The sequence below is a fragment of the Rhipicephalus microplus genome, chromosome X, assembly GCF_043290135.1.
Source record: "Rhipicephalus microplus isolate Deutch F79 chromosome X, USDA_Rmic, whole genome shotgun sequence".
Classification (NCBI taxonomy): Eukaryota; Metazoa; Arthropoda; class Arachnida; order Ixodida; family Ixodidae; genus Rhipicephalus; species Rhipicephalus microplus.
This window is the reverse complement of record NC_134710.1, coordinates 192391414-192412423: the sequence shown is the minus strand read 5'-3', so window position 1 is coordinate 192412423 and position 21010 is coordinate 192391414. Positions and strand designations below refer to the sequence as shown.

Sequence of the window (21010 nt, the reverse complement as noted above, 5' to 3'; positions counted from 1 at the left end):
CAGCGAGGAAAGGCAGACGGAAGTGTTGTTTGTTACGTAATGTGTGGTGTCGATGGGGCACCTGGGCAGTCGGCATCCTGATGTAAAGGTCGCGCTTGTAGACCACAATGTACTTAAATTCCTGGAGGTGAAGAGCTGAACGAGCAAGGCACCGTGTTTTATCCTTGAGGGCTGAAAGGCAGCATAGAGCGTGGTGGTATGCAGTAACGGTGAAAGGTCGGCTATACAAATAGGGGCGGAAATTGCCAACTGCCCAGCGCCAGGCACTCACGCTCAGTAATGGAGTAATCCCGTTCGGCAAAGGAAAAACGCCGGCTGCCGTACGCAAGAATTTGATCGCGACCAGATTGACACTGGGAAAACACCGCGTAAATACCGCAGTCACTAGAGTCAGGGTGGACTTCAGTTGAAGCAGACGCGTTGAAGTGGACCAGAACGGTGATGTGGTGAGCAGCGCGTTATGAGCCCCAAAATTACCGTCCAATCTCACTTACATCCATTTGCTGCAAGCTATTAGAACACATTATCGCTTCGCACATTTACAACCATCTTGAGTCTAACCAGTTCTTTTTCCGCAACCAACGTGGGTTTAGGAAAGGTTGGTCATGCGAGACACAACTGCTAGAATTCACGACTGACCTTCACTCGAACATGAATAATAACCTCCAAATAGACTGCATTTTTCTTGACTTTTCGAAAGTGTTTGACCGTGTGCCCCACTGCCGCCTAATCTCAAAGCTATCTGCTCTTCAATTAGACTCACTAACCTTATCATGGCTTCGAAATTTTCTTTCTCTCCGGAAACAGTTCACTGTCATCAATAACGATTCGTCGTCAATATGCGATGTAGCTTCCGGGGTGCCACAGGGCAGCGTGCTCGCCCCGCTGCTATTTCTTATATTTATAAACGACTTGCCTGATGGCGTCACATCATTCATACGAATATTTGCCGATGACTGCATAATCTACCACCCTATCAAAAATGTTAACGATCATTACGCACTACAGAAAAACCTCGATGTAATTATGAAATTGTGTGAGACGTGGCAAATGGTTCTAAACGCATCAAAATGCAAAACCATCTCATTTAGCCGTAAGCATGACCCCTTCATTTTTTCATACCGTATAAATAATGACCCGCTCTCGCATGTTTCCACATACAAATATTTGGGCCTACACTTCACACAAAATCTTTCATGGTCCTCTCACATCACTAATATCTGCGCAAATGCCTCGAGATCACTGGGATACCTACGCCGTAACTTACATTCCTCCCCCGCTAACGTCCGAAAACTAGCTTACGAAACTTTTGTTCGACCTCAACTTGAATTTGCCTCACCAATCTGGTCCCCCCACCAAAATTACTTAACCAACATGATCGAGGCAGTTCAAAATAGGGCAGTCCGATTCATTTCTCGTAATTATAATTTCCGCTGCAGCGTAACACAACTTAAAATGAATTATTCACTTCAATTATTATCCACTCGCCGCAACATTTCTCTTTTATGCCTCTTTCATAAATACGTCAATAGCACTAAAATGACCAGACTTCCAATTGAACGACCCTCCTATTTATTAACTAGACTACACAACCGGCTTAGTTTCTCGCGCATGTACGGCAAAACGAACTCTTTTAACGCATCCGCTTTGCCTCGTGCCATCACGTTGTGGAATGATCTTCCCGATAACTTGGTATCTGACACTAACCCTGTTTCCTTCCGCAACAAATTGGTCTTACATTTTGGTTGATAATTTTATGTTCACAGCTTCGTTCTTGTATGTATATGACATTCATAATGCTGTGCAAAAAGTTTTTTTTTCTAATGCGCTTATTGCCGTCTTATTTTTTGTGCTTTATTTTTGTTTGCTTAGGACGAACTGTTCACACTTCCTGCAAGCGCTTTCATGATTTTCCCAGTGTATTATACCAAAATCTGTGCCAATTTAACTTACACGTATTGTACACTTCCTAACTGCTGCGTGCCATGAACTGCATCTTTCTAGTTTTTTGGTAACGATGTATGATGTCAATTTATACTTACTTATTTCTTGTTTATTTGTTACTCATGTCTCGAGCTTACGTTTTGGCACCTTTCGCCCTTTTACTTGTTGTACATGTCTTTGTTAGCCCCCCTTACTCAATGCCCTAACCAAGGGCCTGTAAGGTACTTGTAAATAAATAAATAAAGAGCAGTGGCTCTATCAGAACCTAGACCCCACACAAATGGCACGTCTTTCTTAAGAAGATCAGTTAGGGGGCGTGTAATATCTGCGAAGTTTCTGACGAATTGTCGGAAATATGAGCATAGGCCGAAAAACGTTCAAACGTCTTCGGCACAAGTTGGTATGATAAAATTGACAACAGCGCTTACTTCGGCGGGATCGGGCAGGGTGCCAGATGAGTCAACAACATTCCATAGAATAGCAACACGGTGATACCAAAAATGGCATTTCGAAAAATTAAGTTGCAGCCAGGCCTTACAGAAAATGGAAAGAATGGACGAAAGTCACTCGAGGTTGGCACTCAAAGGTCAGGCAAACACATTGACGTCATCCAGATGAGAAAGACTAGACAGTTTAAAGCTCCACAAAAGCGCGTCCATCATCTACTCAAACGTGGCCGGCACATTGCACAAGCCGAATGGCATGACTCCTAATATGTAGAGACTATCAGACGTTACAAAGGCAGTCTTCTCACAGTAAAGATTGTCTATGGTGATTTGTCAGTAAACAGAGCATAGGTCTATTAAAAATACGTTACACCTTGGAGGCAGTCGAAGGCAGCATCGATACGAGGAAGCAGGTTGACATTCTTTTTGGTGACCATGTTTAAAGGCCGATAGTTTACGCAGAAACGCCAGGTATTGTCTTTCTTTTTAACTAAGCCCGCAGACGAAGTTAAAACGATGCCTTTAAAATGATGTCATGATGCCTTTCTTGAGAATCTTGTCGACCTTCTGTAGTACAACTTCGCGCTTTGATGGTGACACTCGGCAAAGACGTTCGTGAATTGTATCTCCATCACCGGTATATATGTGATGTGTGACTTGGGAGGTTTGACTTAGGAGCCTAGCGTCACAGTCAAATATGTCAGATTTGGTCGTAAGAAGATCGCTGTGGTATTTGACTTGAGACGGTGACAGGTCCAAGGCCGTCATCTTGATTAATTCATGTGGGGTTTAACGTCCTAAAACCACCATATGATTATAAGAGTTGCCCTAGTGTAGGGCTTCGGAAATGTCGACCACCTGGGGTTCTTTAACGCGCACCCAAATCTTAGCACACGGGTGTGGAGCATTTTTACCTCCATCGTAAAATGCAGCCGCCGCAGTCGGGATTCGATCCCGCGACCTGCGGGTGCAGCAGCTGAGTACCTTAGCCACTTGACCATCGTGGCGGGACAGGCAATTATCTTGGTTACGCAGCGTTGCAGTGTAGAAGATATGGCTGCGTCGGCACTATGCGAGTTCAGAGGAACGACCGCCGCCAGCTCAGGGGCCACCGATGAGATCTGACGCTCTTGTGATGGTGGCAGAGTGGCGAGAAGAATGCCTCGTGGTAGGACTTCAGGGATAAGTCTGAAGTTCAGAAGAGGAACGCAAGTTTTTTTCGCTGTAACAGTTGTAACTGTGCACGGAAAGGAGACGTTGTGGGCGAGTAAACATTGGGAGAGCGAGAGACCAACGTAATCCCCGTCCGGCAAACTTGGATAGGCTTCAACACTAGTAAGGCCTTCGGGTGGGAGGCACATGAAAGCTTGTTCTGAACCACCTCGGACCTGTAGGCGTCCGCAGTCAACTGAAGTTGTACGACAGTGGCTGAACAGTCAAATAAAGCAGAGTGGTCAGACAAAAAACTGAGTCCGAGGATGATGTAATGGGAACAATGAGCGAGAACATGAAACAGGGCGGACGGCTGGTGGTCGGTGAACCTCATATGTGTGGTACACATTGCGAGCGCAGCCGGAGTCGCTGCACCAGCGACCCATCGAAATAGGTACTCGGACGGCGTAAGGACCTTATTTAGCCATACACGGAGATCAAGCTCATAATAGAAATATGTGTGCGGGTATTACTAAGGGCAGTAACAGACAGACCATCCGCTCCTGCAGCAAGCAGGTTTTCGTCTGTAGTCAGGGTCGGCAGACGGTTTTGACGTTGGGAGTCTGTCACCTCTGAGAGCTACATTGTTCATGCAGTTTTCCATGTAAGGGTGCCCAGTTGGGGGGGGCGATGAATAGCAACGGGGCTGAGGTGTCCTGGGGCGATGATCATGTGGGGACGGTGAAGGGATAGAACGTCTGACTGATGTCGCAGGAGCCTCATCGTATGGTCTACCGTCACAGGTGCCAAAGCGCAGAGGCCGGTGGTTGTCGTCACGTCGATAGCCAAAAACAACGATTGAGCTGGAGGGGTGCAGGAACGACAGTAGCGAGAAATGTGTTCTACACCATGGCAACAAAAGAAATCCACTTGCCGTCTTGTGTTCTGGGCCGGGTCACGTTAGCGTTGAAATTTTTCTGGTGCACGGACGGGCGGTATGGCACTGACACGAAGTTGCATAAACGAACATACGGACTGCAGTGCGACATTTATAAGGTCCTCCCAGACAACCTGCAGGATCAGCGAGATCGTAGGTCGATCGTCAGATGGTCGTCTCAGAAAAGGAAGTGGAGACGCCGCCTTGATTTCTCGACGCAAGACGTGGACTACGCTCTAGTCGGTGGTTGACTGCATGGCGGCTGAAGGTCCTCGCAGGATGATGTATCAGCTGTGTTGGGAAGTAGCATGAAATGCTGGGCGATGCAGCGGCTTTTCAGCTCTTATAATTAGTGGCACTCTTTGATGATGTCGTCAACGGTCGAGCAGTCGTTAGACACAAGTAAGTTGAAAGCATAATCTACAATGCCTTTGAGCAAGCGACTTATTTTGTCTTCCTATTTTGTGTTGAGGTGTCCCCGCCACAGCGGTATAGTGGCTAAGGTACTCGGCTGCTGACCCGCAAATCGTGGGATCAAATCCCGGCTGCGGTGGCTTCATTTCCGATGAAGGCGGAAATCTTGTAGGCCCGTGTGCTTAGATTTGGGTGCACGTTGAAAAACCCCAGGTGGTCCAAATTTCCGAAGCCCTCCACTACGGCGTCTCTCACATTCATATAGTGGTTTTGGGACGTTTAAACCCCACATATCCATCGTGTTGAGATCGACACGACGGCAAAGGGCGAAACCCTCAAGGATGTAGGAGACATACCAATCGGTTGATGTTTGTGCCCAACAAGAGGGTTCTTTAGAAGCGGTCAGCTGGCGTCCGACGCCTTTCCCTCCTGTTTGCAGACATCTCCGGTGGTTAAGTCAGCTTCATGAACCTGAAACCACGCACCTACTTTTTTGCACAGATGGAAGCCAACGTTGGCAAGCCTCATTGCAGGGTCCCACCAATAGACCGCTGCAAACCGCTCAAACTTCGGAAACCAGCGATCAACGTAAACATGGTCGGCGCCAGAGAATTTACCAGGATTGTGTGGTTGGGTCAATGTGACCGGCTGCACCGGCTTTACCGGAGTCGCGCTGGTAGCAGAAGCAGCTGCATTGGTTTCTGTTTACATGGAGGGGCTGTCGAGGACATTTCTGCTGCAAAGTTTCATCTTGCGTCGTACACAGCATGTCCACCAAAAAGTTACGAATATATCTACAGGTTATCTACGATGAAAAATAGTCCATCAGTGAAGATGGCAGCTTCTATTAACCAGGAGACTAATTTGTCGCCTTCCTTTTGTTCTCTCGTTCTGCGACACCCCGACAATAATATTCCATCCTAGTGTGCTGCACGTTCATTTGCCAAACATAAATATTTTGAGAACACCGTCGTTGGTTCGATACCTATAAGAGGTACTGAGAACTCCCAAGTCTGACACAGTTGCTGTCAAATTTTGTGTACACTCAGCATAAAACGGTGAGCGATCTCCTCTTCAGGCTCGTTCACTTGGTGCATATATGAATATACCCGTGCAAAGGCATACAGCCCTGCGTAGCATTAAAAGAAGACAGTATATGAAAAGCTATTGCGATGCTGAAAATTCAATAACTTTGATACTTTCAGGCGTGATTTTAAGGCACTTTGCAAAGAAAAAAATAGAGGACAAAGAACTAAGACAAAGATTGGGCTTAAAATCAAATCTATGCACTTACTTTAGAGGTATACGAAATGGCTCAACTGAAGAAACGAGATTCAGTGAACATAAGCCATTTAACATACACACAGCACGCATTTGACCACCTCAACGTTGCCCCGCCCTGTATTAGATGCTGTTGTTGTGGTCATTTAGCGTTAATTTTATCAGTATGCTAAGGGCGTACGTTGGTGCGTACGCAATTGAATATGTGCTTCCACCTTGAGGAAAATAAACTTGAACATTGTAGCGAATAGGGGACGTAAAAGCAACTATAATCAGCATACTGAGTATAGTTCAGATCACTTGTCTGGTATACCTACTCAAGGTGCTCATTTACTTCATGGCACCATCGAGCAACAAGAATGTTCTGCATTCACCATAACGCGCAGAACGAGAAATCTCCCATAGTTATATACGCATGAAAAACCCAAAAACATTGGACGGGGCATCAAGCGCCGCCGTAGCACAAATGATATACTGAATCGCGTGTATAAATTGAAGGTTGTGGGCTCGGTCCCCCCCACCACCAAGTTATTTTTAGCTTGGATTTCTGTTTGTATCATAATTCCTACATATCGAATAAAAAGACAAACTGCCTCTTGCAGTTTTTCTTCAGCTTCGTTGTTTGTTCGCTTTCAATGGTGTTGACACCAAACAACGGGTTGTAAGTTGCCCTCCTTGTTTATTTGACATGCTGGAGCAACTGAAGAGAATTTAATAGGTGGCATCTAATGTATGTGACGTATGAAGCGATAGTTGGTAGAGACAGAGAAGGAAGAAGTGGAGAATGGAATAAACATGGCGTATGAGCCAGGCCACGTCGCTCATCCATCGTAGCGTCACATGTAGTAGCTGGTATTACGTCGTTAAGGCTTACGAGCTCAAAATAAAGTATTACGAATGAAGTGTTTTGGGAATTTCATTCTCGTTCCTTATATGTGCGGCCAGTAAGTTTCTGGAATTTGATATTGTAGGGATCATTGGTGAACTATACGAGACCTCGAAGTGACGTACTTCTACTTTCCCGACATCTGACACCCAATTTAGTCAATTGCTCAATCAGATCGTCACTTTAGCCCACGCGGCACAGGCACAAAGCGTATGCTTATTCACTAGTTACCACACTTTCTCGTGCATCCAATTCCTTGGGGTGTTCATAATACTGATTGCGAAAATAAGCGATGAAAAATTACCCCCGAAGGCATCGTTGGACGACGCGTACGTGTATAGTCGATAATACAAATGAAAAGTAAGACGGTGCTTATGGCATTAGCCGCCGAGCGGGAGGAATGCAGAAAGAAAAATTCTTGTTCCTCACTCAAATGTTTCAAGAAGAGCAGTGACAGGCTATGCGTAGTCTCATGCTGTGCCGGGACTCTTTTCTTCTTGATGCCTTTTTCCGAAAGGGGAGATTTGTGAGAGAAGCGATCTGCATTCAACCCCCTTCCTATCCCTCTCACCGACGTCGCGCAGCCAACTGTCCGGCCCCATACGGTCGTCCATTCTTCATCATTAGTGCGCAAAACGCAAAGTGCCCTCCTCGCGCACCGTTCGTTTGTGCCGGCGTGTGCGCACCAGCAGAGGCGTCGAATTTTGCCAACCCAGAGCGTCGAGCCACCTCCGCGTCGTTTTGAGGCGGCTCTTGCTCGCGCCCCTCTTTAAGAAGGTGACGTATACGCGCCTTTTAAATGTGGGCTCGCAACAATTTGCAAGCGTGAACGGGAGCCAAATATATTATAGCGCGCACTCGCTACACTGGGCCCGTAGCGTCCGCGACATCTCTTTCCGAGTCCCTAGCGTGTGTTGGTTCTTCTTGGAGAAGAAGGATTTGTATCACACGGAAAGGCCACTTTGCGCTTTCACCGTTATTTTGGAGCACAATGAGAAGAATTCAGGAAGAAGAGGTGAGAGAACGCACAGGGCAATTTAGTGACGGTCCCGAAGAGCTGAGGGAGCATCACCTAATTAAAACCAGCGCGGGTTTCTTTTACTCAGATGCCTGCCACTCTGCTTCAGAACAAGATAATAAATGTTACAAAGGCTCCAACAGCCCATGTGTCACCAGAGTCAAGAGCACTTCCCACATTACGTCGTTCTCTTAAAATGCTCAGCCTGAACAATTGGTATGCAGACGATGGTAATTAACTTTGCGGTTGTTTGGTATTCGAATTAGTATCTCCAGGGGCCAGTGAGGGTTTAAGGTTGACATACGCACGACTATCAATTAATACGCATAGTTACCTGTACTTGTTCGTAGTTTGCGGAATTCGTGCAGTTCTTTGACGTCACTAGTCTGCCACCTGCATCATGTTTGTTATCACATTCCAAAAAAGTAAAACAAAAAGTAGTGGCATACGTGGCGGTACATATACGTGTATATGACTTCAATTTTAAAAGATTTGGCTCAAAAAATTTAGTAATTATTATTAAGCTTAAAAAAAGCAAAATGACGATGTTATTCTGAGGCCATATGTCGGCAAAAATTATGTAAATCACTCAGGCCCATTGATAAAATATATTTTCGCCCTGCCATGGTGGTCCAGTAGCTAAGGTACTCGGCTGCTGACCCGCAGGCCGCGGGATCAAATCCCGGCTGCGGCAGCTGCATTTGCGATGGAGCCGGAAATGCTGTAGGCCCATGTGCTCAAGGTGTACGTTTAAGAACCCCAGGTGAACAAAATTTCCGGAGCCCTCCACTACGGCGTTTCTCATAATCATAGGATGGTTTGGGTACGTTAAACGTAACATATTTATCAAATATATTTTCGCTCAGGACTCACGCGGACTCAGACTCACGGCTCTATCTGAGCCCAAGTGAGTCGACTCATCAGTCCGTTATCCTAACACCGGATTTTTCGACCATGGTTTACATGCTCATAAAAGCTAATATCTCACGCAATCGGCACTCTTCGGCCTTTTAATAAGATACCTTCGAATGTGAGTCAGTCATGAGTAGTAAAAATACAGTAATGTCCTTTTTCTTGATGATATGGTCACATAATATATATTCATGAAAAGCTGCTCTGAAAGAAAGGGAGGGGTGTGACCAAGGTATACCCCTACGTAGTTCACGCCTCTTATCAATTAATATTGTAACAATGGAAGAACGATCCTGCTTTAGAATACGTATGAGTGAATGTGAGTATAAACAACAATCCAGATGAGGGTGATAGTAATGTTGAAGACAAGCGGATAGGTGAGGCATGCTGAAAGAGGGGGGCTCAATATTATGAAAGTAAAGAAATGCTACGAAGTTTTACGGCATTTACTGTACAGTACGGCCCATCCCTCTCGTAGGCTCAAATTAGTTTTTCTTTCCAGACCACTACAGCAGCTACCGCAGCAGCAGTAGAAGTAGCAGGAGGAGCAGCCGCCGCAGCGCTGGCACATTTTTAGGATGAAATCACGTATAACGTGGCGCGGCTGCTTTGAGAACATCGTTTCGCACCATTGCTGCCACTGTTCCTGAATCAGAGGCTTTCGAAAATTCCTATATATTATAAAATTACCTCACCTGACAAGTCACAGATAAAGTGAAGGGGCGTAATGTTGTCTCCCAACAGGTTAAGAGGTGCAACAACATGTGAAGAGGTGGCAATAATCATGGCGCGAATAATAAGTCGTTATGTGCTGTACGTATCAGCTGTGTGGTGGAAGGGGGAAGGGAATGCGGCAGCACAAACACTTTGTCAAGCTCGTCGAGCAGAGCGCAGTTTTGTGCCATCACTGGATTATGCGGTGCAATTATGAAATATGGCGGTGAAACTAAGAGCCCGTTCTGTCTATGTGTTTCTTTCTGTTTTAGTGGGGTCGGGAATTTAGCACTAAATATACTCTTGAATTTAGGCATGCTCCAACTGGCTAAACAGTGAGTAGTACTGAAGTAAAGCCAATGCAGCCACTCTGACGGCTCAAACTCAATCGGCTTTGACCTGTCTCGCCATTCTGCCAGTTCTGTGCTTCGAAATTTGCCGGTGTGAGCCGCTTGCTTCTGAGAAAGCCGGTTGCCGGCTGTATGCTAACAGCGGGGATGCAACAATTAGCCGCAAAAAGGAAATGGTGGTGAAGCGGTCAGCTGCCATAAGAAAGCATATTTGATAAATCACGATTTCGGACCCTTCACAAGGCAGTTATTGCTCATTTGCAGCTTTGAACTGCAGCCACTTCAGAATTCACCAATTGAAATGTGTAAGTTAGCTGACCTAACTTCTGTCCGAACATGAAGAAAGCCGTAGTGCCGTGCTGCCAAATATTTAAAGTACACCAATTAAATAAATGATTTAAAATTAAAATGAATTATTTAATGTACACCAATGAAATCATTCAGAGAGGATTCGTGCGCTCCACCAGCGAAGTAAATCGATGTGGCTGTATTATTAAAGTAAGTTTTTCGTCATTCACATTGACGATTAGTAATATTCTTCTTCTTCTTCTCATTATTGATAATATTAAATCCCATATTGCAAATGTTGAAACATTCACATACTTAGGTGTTATTTGTCACAGCAGTATGTCATGGCAACATCACATCGGAATTATTCGTTCCAAACTGAGACGTGTTGCATGTCTGCTTGTTAAAATGAAAGACTTTAAACCTCTCTTTTGGAAGAAAATTGTAGTTTACGCGTTGGCATATAGAGTGCTGAGATATGGAATTACAATTTTCACAGTTTGCTCCAAGCGCTAGAAAATACGTAGTCTGTTTACTTGAAAATGTCCTAAAAGTAGTGCTTATGGTGGAAGGTGCTGTTTTCTTTTCGATGCTGTTTTCTTTAAATAGGATTTTGTATGTCCCAGAATTCATTTACCAAAACAGTTATTCTGCGACACAACTTGTGTGATAATATCTAAGTACCACATGTTGGTCGTCGAAGGCTCAGAGAGAAAAGTAAAAAAGAAGTGTTCTGTTGTAACGTGGTTTTCTATCGCATACGCTGCAGGGTACGGATGTGTGTATATTCCTAATTTTTTCACTTTACTTCAAAAGAGTTTTCCCCGTTTCTTCAAAAAAGAAGTTGAAGTAATTATCCATCGGGATTTCATATTAGGTATGGTCTACTTACATGTAATATATGCTCTTGACCCCTTGTTGTTCTCTTTGTTCTCTTTTTATTTGCAGCCTGTAAACAAGTATTGGTGTTATTCACGCACTTGTTTGATGGCAGAAGAACACACAAAAACAGAAAAAAATGTATTTTGTTACCTTGTAAGCATATTGCTGTAACTGGCTCTGCCGGGCTCAGTCGCACAGGCCTTCCGAGACCTAGACAGGTCCGTTTCTGTGTGCCACTTTGCTACTTAAGGACGTGTACTTTATTACCATTAATAAATGCAAAGTATTTTTTAGCAAACTTTGGCGACTTTGAGTCTATCTATCTATCTATCTATCTATCTATCTATCTATCTATCTATCTATCTATCTATCTATCTATCTATCTATCTATCTATCTATCTATCTATCTATCTATCTATCTATCTATCTATCTATCCAACCACCTACGACGTTTAGCTCTCCTGGCCGTTTCGACTGTGGTGTCGATTGCAAAATTGGTATGGAATACTTGACTGTATGACGAGCATAAGTGTCTAGTCATAACATAAAAATCATGACATGTATATCATTATATTTATTATTATTATTATTATTATTATTATTATTATTATTATTATTATTATTATTATTATTATTATTATTATTATTATTATTATTATTATTATTATTATTATTATTATTATTATTATTATTTGTATGGCTAACCACTATTTTTCGGTAACACTGCAGTTTACCTCAGCCTTGTTTGGAGAAAAACTCTGCTGGCGTAGGTGAAGGTGTTCTCAGAAGATCCAGGCTTGCGTTCAGCGAGAACTGCACCGAGACCGACACCGCTGGTGTCTGAATGGATTTCAGGTGCAGCCGTGGGATCATAGTGGCGCCATATAGGCGGTGATGTCGCGGAACAGCGAAGAGTGGTGAATGCGTGATCACACTCGGAAGACTATGGCGAGATGTCGTTGGCACTGTTTAAAAGTATGGTCAAAGGAGCAATTATGGAAGCGAAGTTGTGCACAAATCGACGAAAGTAGGAGAATAATCCTAGGAAGCTGCGTAACTGTTTTAAAGTCGTCTATTTGGGGAGTTCAGTGACAATGCGTAGTTTAGCCGGGTTGGGAAGAACGCCATCCTTTCATGCGTCGAGACCGAGAATGGTGTGCTTCCGAGCACCGAAGGGGCATTTATTGAGATTCAGTTGGAGCTTAGCATTCTTGAGACACGTGAGGACATGTTTCATGCGTACAAGGTGTGTTGCGAAATTGGGTGCAAAGACGACGATATCGTCGAGGTAGCAGAGGCATGTGTTCTGTTTGAAACCCCGCAGAACCGAGTCCATCATGCGCTCGAAAGTGGCCGGCGCATTGCAGAGGCCGAAGGGCATGACATTGAACTCAAATAGCCTGTCTTGTGTCACGAAGGCTGTTTTTGAACGATCGGCACCTGCTAAGGGCACCTGCCAATACATCGAACTCAAATCTTACGACAAAAAAAAAACTTGGCACCTTGTAAGCAATCAAGGGCATTATCATTCCTGGACAAAGGGTATACGGCTTTACGAGTGATCTTATTTAAGCGCGTGTAATCCGAGCAGAGGCGAACTGAACCATCCTTCTTCTGAACAAGAACAACAGGTGATGCCCATAGACTTTGGGAAGGTGGAATAACGTCGCGTTTGAGGATATCGTCAACCTGTTTAGCGACAACCTGACTTTACGCGGCGGAAACACGGTAAGGTTGCTGTCGTACTGGCGCGTTGGAACCTGTGTCTATGCAGTGAAGAAAATTGGAAGTGCGGCCAAGGGTAGGTTGAGCAACGTCAAAGAATTCACGGAACTGGTAGAGCAGCTGGAGAAGCTTAGAGCGTTCAGATGGCGATAGTCCGTCGGTGATCGATGAATTTAAAAAGCTCGGAAGGTGGTACACTGGAAGGGTTGAGGGCACTGATGGTGTTGTAGTCACCGGAACAATCTGGCGGCATGGTAAAAATTTGTTCTTCATCAATGGCATGCAAATCTCCAAGAGGTTCACCTTGAAACAGTTCGATGGAATACGGAAGGAGATTGATGAGGCAAGGAGTACCGTTTCCTTCAGAAATGGAGAGGGTTGAATAGGTCAGAAAAAGTGATCCTCGACTAAGGAAGAGGCTTGATGGTTCAAAGAATACAGCTTCGTACCTAATGCCGTCCCAGAACATGGAGAGCAACACAGCTGCTGTCGGAGGAATTTCAATGCCTTCCTTGATGAAGAGTTTGTGTACGGTGGAATGAATGCGGTTGGTTGGTTGATTGGTCGTGAAACGGGAAGAGTTCAAGCTCCGATCTTGCACAATCAATAACGGTGTGATTACGCGATAAAAAAATCCCATCCAAGTATAATACCGTGTGAGCATAACGAAAAGACAATAAACTCAACAGTGTAGTGGTGTAGTGGTCCTTCACGATGATCAGTTGGGCAGTACAGGCGGCTACAAGCTGAACCGGGTCCCCATTTACTGTTTCCAAGGACATCATATCAAGAGGCGTAGTCACTTTTCGGAGCTTGCGGCAAAGCTTTGCGTCTATCACGGAAACGGCTGCACCAGTATCAACTTGAGCATATACACGAGTACCTTCTACAAAAACTGCGACAATATTCGACGGCAATGTCCGAAGACATGAACACTTTGACAGCGCAGTTCTTGCCTCCTGAACTGCGGCGGTTAGTTTCCCTTGTGTTCAGGAGCTGGCCGACGACGCATGGGTGACAGGGAGCAACGACGGGGTGAAGGTGAGCGATTAGACATTTAAGGCGAATATTCCCGTGAAGACGAGCTTGACTGAGGATACGAATTTTCCAGATGAGATGGAAGATGGTCCATGAAGCTCTTCTATGTCCGGGTGTCTGTGTATCTCGGCACGAGACGACGGCAGTATCTGGCGAAATGGCCAGGACCGCCGCACGCAAAACAGATGGGATGGTTTTCGCGCGTTCTCCAGGTATACGTGACGAGGGAAGCAGCCTATGCGGCGGACGGGTGAGTTGAGGCTGCGGTGGCAATAGGAGGAGCCCAGGTGGGGGACGGCTGAGTCGGGGCGGAGGTATGCGGCAGTCCCTGGAACGGCGGGGGCTGGTGTACCTGCGGCCGCTTTAGTACCTCTGTATAAGAGGCGTCGTGACGGGGGCTGCTGCAAGGGCACCGGTATAGCCTCGGAAATCTGCTCCTGGACCACATGTCGGAGCATGGGAGCCAATGGTGGTGGGTGTCGCAGTGGCTGTTGCAGCGAGAGCTCCTGGCATTGAGCAAAAGGCAGTAAAGAAAACTGCTGAGCCATCCTTTCTCGCACGAAGTCTTTCATTTATGCGAGAAGGTTTGTCTGGTCAGTCATGACGTCCAGTGCGGTGACTGGTTGGATTGTCTGGAATGAGCGTCACGCCTGAGCTTGTTGCCTCCGCAATTCATCATAGCTCTGACACAAAGTCACCACTTTGGTCACAGGCCTAGCAAACTTCGCGAGAAGCATCTGGAAAACGTCATCGTTGACGCCCTTCATAATGTGCTGTATCTTTGCACTCTCGCTCATGGAAGCAAAGCATTGATGCGACGGCAAAGATCGAATACATTTTCTATATATGAGGTGAAAGTTTCACCTGGCCCCTGTGCCCGTGTGCGCAGACGTTGTTCGGCGTGAAGCTTCCGTAAGACAGGGTGACCAAAAACGGCGCATCACGCCTCCTTGAATGCGGACCAATTCGCGAACTCGGTTTCGTGGTTTGTATACCACAGCTTGGCCACGTTGGTGAGATAAAAATTGACAGTGCCCAACTTAGCAGCGTCATCCCACCCGTTGGGTTCACTGACTTTTCGTATGACGACAACCAGTCCTCCACATCCTGGTCTTCAGTGCCTGCAAAGATCGGGGGGTCTCGCTGGTGAACCGGGCCGGGAAAGTTGTGGCCGCGAGAGGTATTGTTTGTTGGGCAGCGTAAATTTGCATGGTCGACGGCAGGGTGCGGGATTGGATTTCCAGGGAGTAGGCGATGTGGTTACCAAGCACCTCCACCAAATGTAAGGAGGTTTATTTGGCGAACCTAACGGGCAGGTGGAAGATTCTAGCTAGCCACAAGACTAGGAAGATGGTGGTACTCGAGCGCTGATCTCATGAGGCCTTTCTCTGCGATGATGCTTGTTGTTCCCTGGTGTTGTCATCATTCCTTCATTATATTATTATTATTATTATTATTATTATTATTATTATTATTATTATTATTATTATTATTAAAACAAGTCGTTCACAACTTTTCGCAGGTGCTTTGGTGTCTTCGTGTGAAAACCTTTCACGGTCTTCTCGCCATGCCACCTACAATATGAGCAGCACGTACCACACTGCTGATGCTTCGCTAGGTAGGTGTGTCATTACAGTGCAGTGTCTTTTCCTCCAGTTGATCAGGCGAATTTCTTGGCCGGTATTTTTCGTTTGATGAAATCTTTCAAGCGAATAATTATGCTCATAATGCATGCCTTACACGACTAATTCATCCACAAACATGCATACACACAAAAACGAACTCGCACACACACCCAGAAACAAATGCCCACATACATATAAAAACATAAAAAGAATTTTCGCCAAATTGAGCAGCGGGCTGGAACCTCTGTGCTAATACCACGAAATGGTTATCTCATCTATTCTTCACCTTTTCTTGTTGACCACCACCTAGCCTTCGTCTGATGAATTCCAATTACCACCGATACTGCTCTTATTGGTTCAGCATTTAAAAAAAGGCACAATTTGATATTGATTATGCGTGAAACAACTAGTCCGAAACAAAGAACATAATCCCTGAAGATGCCTGGACGTGGCCTGCATGCTCAACACTCGGGCATTCTCTCACTAATAAAAAACTCGTCTCTTACGGTATAAAACATGTTGGTATATATGTCTGAGATTATATTGAGCGTTTAATTTCATGTTTTGTGATATCAATGAACCTTAACTGAATGAGTGAAAGAATGAATGAAACAATGCTTGAAGCGGCAGTCTCTAGAATTCAAGGTATATAGTTTAAAAACTAAACAAAAAAGGCAAATGCCACTGAATGTATGACGCAAGCCACTTCAGCTGTCTGGGACGTTTGCCCACTCTTCTGAAGTGCCATGTCGTTCTCATCATTGCAAATATAAACGTAGGCCTAAAAGAAACTTATCGAACCAAACACAAGGGGTGCACTCAAGGTTTTTTTTTTTTTCGTTCACACGGACTACGACTTGGCCACGTCGTTTTAGGATGCATATTTATAGCTTTTCGGACAGTCTGTTGCTCAAAAAAATCGGCGGAATTTGCTTTGTGGAAGAGGGCTTCCTATTGCTCCATGCCATTATCTGTATGGACTCTATCCGTATTCGCGATGTGATCACGCTGTATGAACTGGAATATTACCATATACTGCACTCTTGAGTTATAAGCCCTATAGCGCAAATAAGTACATAGTGCCTCTGATTGTTCATTTTTCTTTTATTTTGCTTAGTTTTTCATATCTGTGGGTATATCTTGTGTGTGACTACCTTGATGTCGGGATAGCATGCGCTAAAGTAGCCTGCCTTCCCATATATATATATATATATATATATATATATATATATATATATATATATATATATATATATATATATATATATATATATATATATATATATATATTCAAGGACGCAGGAAGACTTTCAGGCAGGGTCAGCAGAAGCGCTTTATCAGCGATGTCTGCCTCGTGCCTCGGCTCAGATCAGCCACGAGTGCAACCAATGGCGATGATGATAGTTATGCACAAGCGTGAACGATGTAGTACAATAAATGTACTTACCATATATATAAAATGTTTCATGGGAAAGAGCTGCAGGACACCAGACGCCAAAACACAGCGGTCTAGCATAAATTCACTGGAACAGAGAAAGTACCGCAACCCATCCAGCCCACCGCCATAGATGGTCCGACGAGGCTGACGCTCCGGCGGGGCGCTGTGGATTTCGTCGTGAGTAACGCATATTTACGTGTTGCGTGCACTTTTGCAGCCTGAAAAAAAGCATGTCATTGTTATTTAACTGATTATAAAAAGAATAGCACGAGTGTTCACTTGAATACACGTGCGCGAATGCGTACTAACGAGATGAAGAAATGCGAACAGCGTGGTATTTGAGCGCTCGGCTTTCGGCATTTATTAAACGCAGAACATTTCCTAGGGGAAATTATTCAACCTTGAATCTATCTATCTATCTATCTATCTATCTATCTATCTATCTATCTATCTATCTATCTATCTATCTATCTATCTATCTATCTATCTATCTATCTATCTATCTATCTATCTATCTATCTGTCTATCTATCTATCTATCTATCTATCTATCTATCTATCTATCTATCTATCTATCTATCTATCTATCTATCTATCTATCTATCTATCTATCTATCTATCTATCTTTTTGTTCTCTCCTGGCAGTTTCCTTATACGGTCGAATACCACATATGGGGTGCTATGCAGGAATGATCGAGATTCCCCCGAGTTTCACGAAACTCAGGATCTCCACGAACTTTGGCAACACCCCCCTATAAATGGGTCAAGAACATGAACAAGTGAAATCCACCCCTCAGCGCGCTGCGTTTCATTGGTTATGGTGGAACCAGTGATTGCGTCAAGAATGGACGACTTAGTTGGGCGGTCTTTTAAAAGCAGCCGCATCTTCTTTCATTTGTTTGTCGTTCCGCTCAGTGCAGAAGTGCAGCCATGCCATGAAAGTGTCAGATACTTTTCGTGATGATATTTTCTAGAGGCATGGGGCGTTTGAATTTATTTTGAAGCTTTCAATGCATGCACTAAGTTTTTTCTAGAATGATCAGCATGGTGACCTCTGAGATGAGTACCAGCTAAGCGTCTTACAACATTACAATCAGAGCTAAACCCGATGGCACCTGTCATGGTCAACCTGTACACTCCCACGCGCTGCTAGGACGTGCGCGTCTTCTTTGTTGTCATCGTCCGCTAGCTTCCGAGCACGTGCGGCCGGCTAAATAGCTATTTGGCTGGAGAGTATACTTGGCTGGTAAGGCAAGGACATGCTATACCCAAGCTAATTACGTCAAGCCACGGTAAGGCCAACGCAGGGGCGTAACCAGGGGTTGGCATACCGGGCCCGTGCCTCCTCCACCTAATTTTTTTGCCATGGCATAGAGAGCGAAAAATAACCATTTCAAGGTGATGGCCATCCCGAAATCAAGAAAAATTATATTATATCCACGGGGTGAATGATGATGAGTGAGAGGAAGCTTCCGAGGATTTTATTGGTAAACCGTGAATCGTCCATCCGTCCATGCATCCGTCCATCTGTCCGTCCATCTGTCTGTCTGTCTGTCTGTCTGTCTGTCTGTCTGTCTGTCTGTCCATCCGTCCGTCCGTCCGTCCGCACCCGCTGAGTGAATCATCGTACTAAGTGTTTGCGTTCGAGCTAGAAGTGACAGACCCACGGCTTTGGGAGCTTCGCCCCTAAAAAAATTCTATCTACGCGTCTGGGCTGAGGTAATTACACCACATGTTAAGAATACCATGCTAATGACGCCATGTCAAGCTATGACTGGGCTAACTAAAGCATTTTAGTTGATAAGCTAACTAAACTTTGCAAATAACGCGACCTTATTCATGTGCACGCTAAGTAAAACCATGCTAACCTTGCCCTTACTAATATGACAATTGTAATTGTGTTAATGAGAAGTACATTTGACAGCCTCATACGCATTGGTCATGGTCTTGCTAATTGCTCCCGAGATAATTGCCCTTTATTTGAAACCTTAATAATGAAAACAATACAGCTCAGTGCATTGGGCGTTAAACCTTAGTCAGTTGTTAAAACCAAAATTATGAGAGAGCTCATGCGGTCTTCACTTTGAAGCCGACCAAGCACATAAGTAAACGACCAACTTAAGAAGCTAGGCTCTACTAAGGTTCTCTATGGCTCTAGCCTTGCACAAATATTGCAAGCTCACCAAAAAATAAATTATATGCAAAGAAGCTGCCGCTTAGCGTCCACCGCATCAATTGTTTGAAAGTTACACAAGCACTATGGCAGTCACGAGTTGAACTGGGGCCTTTTAAGAATTAATAAGTTTGCATCTTAGTGAACGCGTCAATCATTTTGATTGACAGACGCCCGCGGCCAGAAACAGGTGCGCCCACCAGATTTGCTGTTGCCGAGGGGCAGTACTCGCGTGATAAAGATGATCAATCTATCATCTTTATCGCGCAGACTAAGCACACACACACACGCAAAAGTAAAAGTGATATCATCCCGCGGCTACGATGTTTCGCATTCAATTTCACAGCGCTCACGACGTATTCAATCACAGCCGCGTTGCAGCCGTGATGCGAACGCCCAATGGTGACCACCTGTCTTTATATTTATCTGCTATATTTGATAGAAGCAAAATTACCAGCACGAGAGTGCTGCGTTCGCACCCTTGCTGTATTCGATAGTGGAAATTTTTATGCTGCAGGTGGAACGAAAGAACCTGTCCGAAAGACAACAAATGCTTACGAACACTCCTTTAGGAAGCACGTGTTGAGTTGGCAAAAAGAATGCGTGACAATCACGCTGACGCGACCACACTATTACAATGCTGACTAAGTGGCACCGCTGACGTGATCGCATGTGGTGTTTCTTTGATAACCACGGGAAATGTCCCATATGCGTTTTCAACACCACACGCGTTTTTGCAGCAACTTTACAGCGAAAGCTGTTATAAGATCAGAACTTGGGTCTCGCGCAGCGCGGTATTTGTCCGCCGCCACCACCACCGGTGTCCGTAACCACATCGCGAAAAATGAGCAAAAGAAAAAAAAACCTAATACCAATGACTCAGTGGGGCTCCAACTCGGGTCCGCTAAGCGCCAGCTGAGTATTTTGTCACTGAGTCACGTCGGTGCTTGGGAATCGTTGGCAAACTTGCCTTAGGCAGGCTTGATGTCGGGAAAGCAATCGCGTTATTACGAGTGATAAAGTGTTTTAAAAAAGCAAAAGAACAAGCAGTCGTAGCACAATGCGAATAATAGCGTAACAAGTGGGTCGTCCAATGCATTGTGAGAATCGTTGTAATGCAACGATTCTTACAATGCTATCTTATCTTCCATCATGCTATCCCATCAATCATTCTTACAAGGCGTGGTATCTGTCAGATTTCTTTAAAGCGCGTGTAGCCTATCTGCTGATAAAAATATTGTCCCCATATCAGCATGTTTCTCTGCAAATGTCGTCGAAATACAATATTATTGTGTCTGGAGAGAGTGAACAAAACGTTTATTTGACGTTCTGCGTCAGAACATTGTTGAATGGTATACACCTTTTCACAGGAGGAAAAAAAAAACATCGCCATGATGCGCTGTGCGCGGGAGTACAAAGGCTAAGGGTGCAGCCTTGTCAGTGCATTTTTGAAGGATCACGCCAATTTGCGCAGCCCAAAGAGGTTATGGCGGCGCCCAGGGAGGCGTTTTGGAAAAGGCCGATATTGGAGGCGCTGCGTTAGAGCGCCTCACTGCGTGCGGCGAAGGCGAACGAGCGCATTGAGGCATGTGAGGCATGAGCGCTATCTGGCAGTTATCTTCGAAAACGAAAGGATGGCCTCTGATGTAGATAGAGTGACCTAGAATAGGGTGAATGTCCTAAGCGCCGCGCGAATATACATGAGAGGAGTGAGAGCCTTTCGCGGTAAACTCCCGCGCCACAGCGGTGCCGTGCCGTACCCGTGGGCTTTCTGCGCGGTGAAAGTGG

General features: G+C 45.0%; 1 long non-coding RNA gene across 1 annotated transcript in view; it reads left to right on the top strand.

Moving 5' to 3' along the window:
- Window positions 1-15508: 15508 nt before the first annotated feature.
- Window positions 15509-21010, top strand: part of LOC142777056 (uncharacterized) — a 370328-nt gene continuing 364826 nt past the window's right edge. Inside the window, exon 1 of the long non-coding RNA XR_012887906.1 lies at window positions 15509-15605. This is a non-coding gene — a long non-coding RNA (uncharacterized LOC142777056). The remainder of the gene's footprint in view (window positions 15606-21010) is intronic.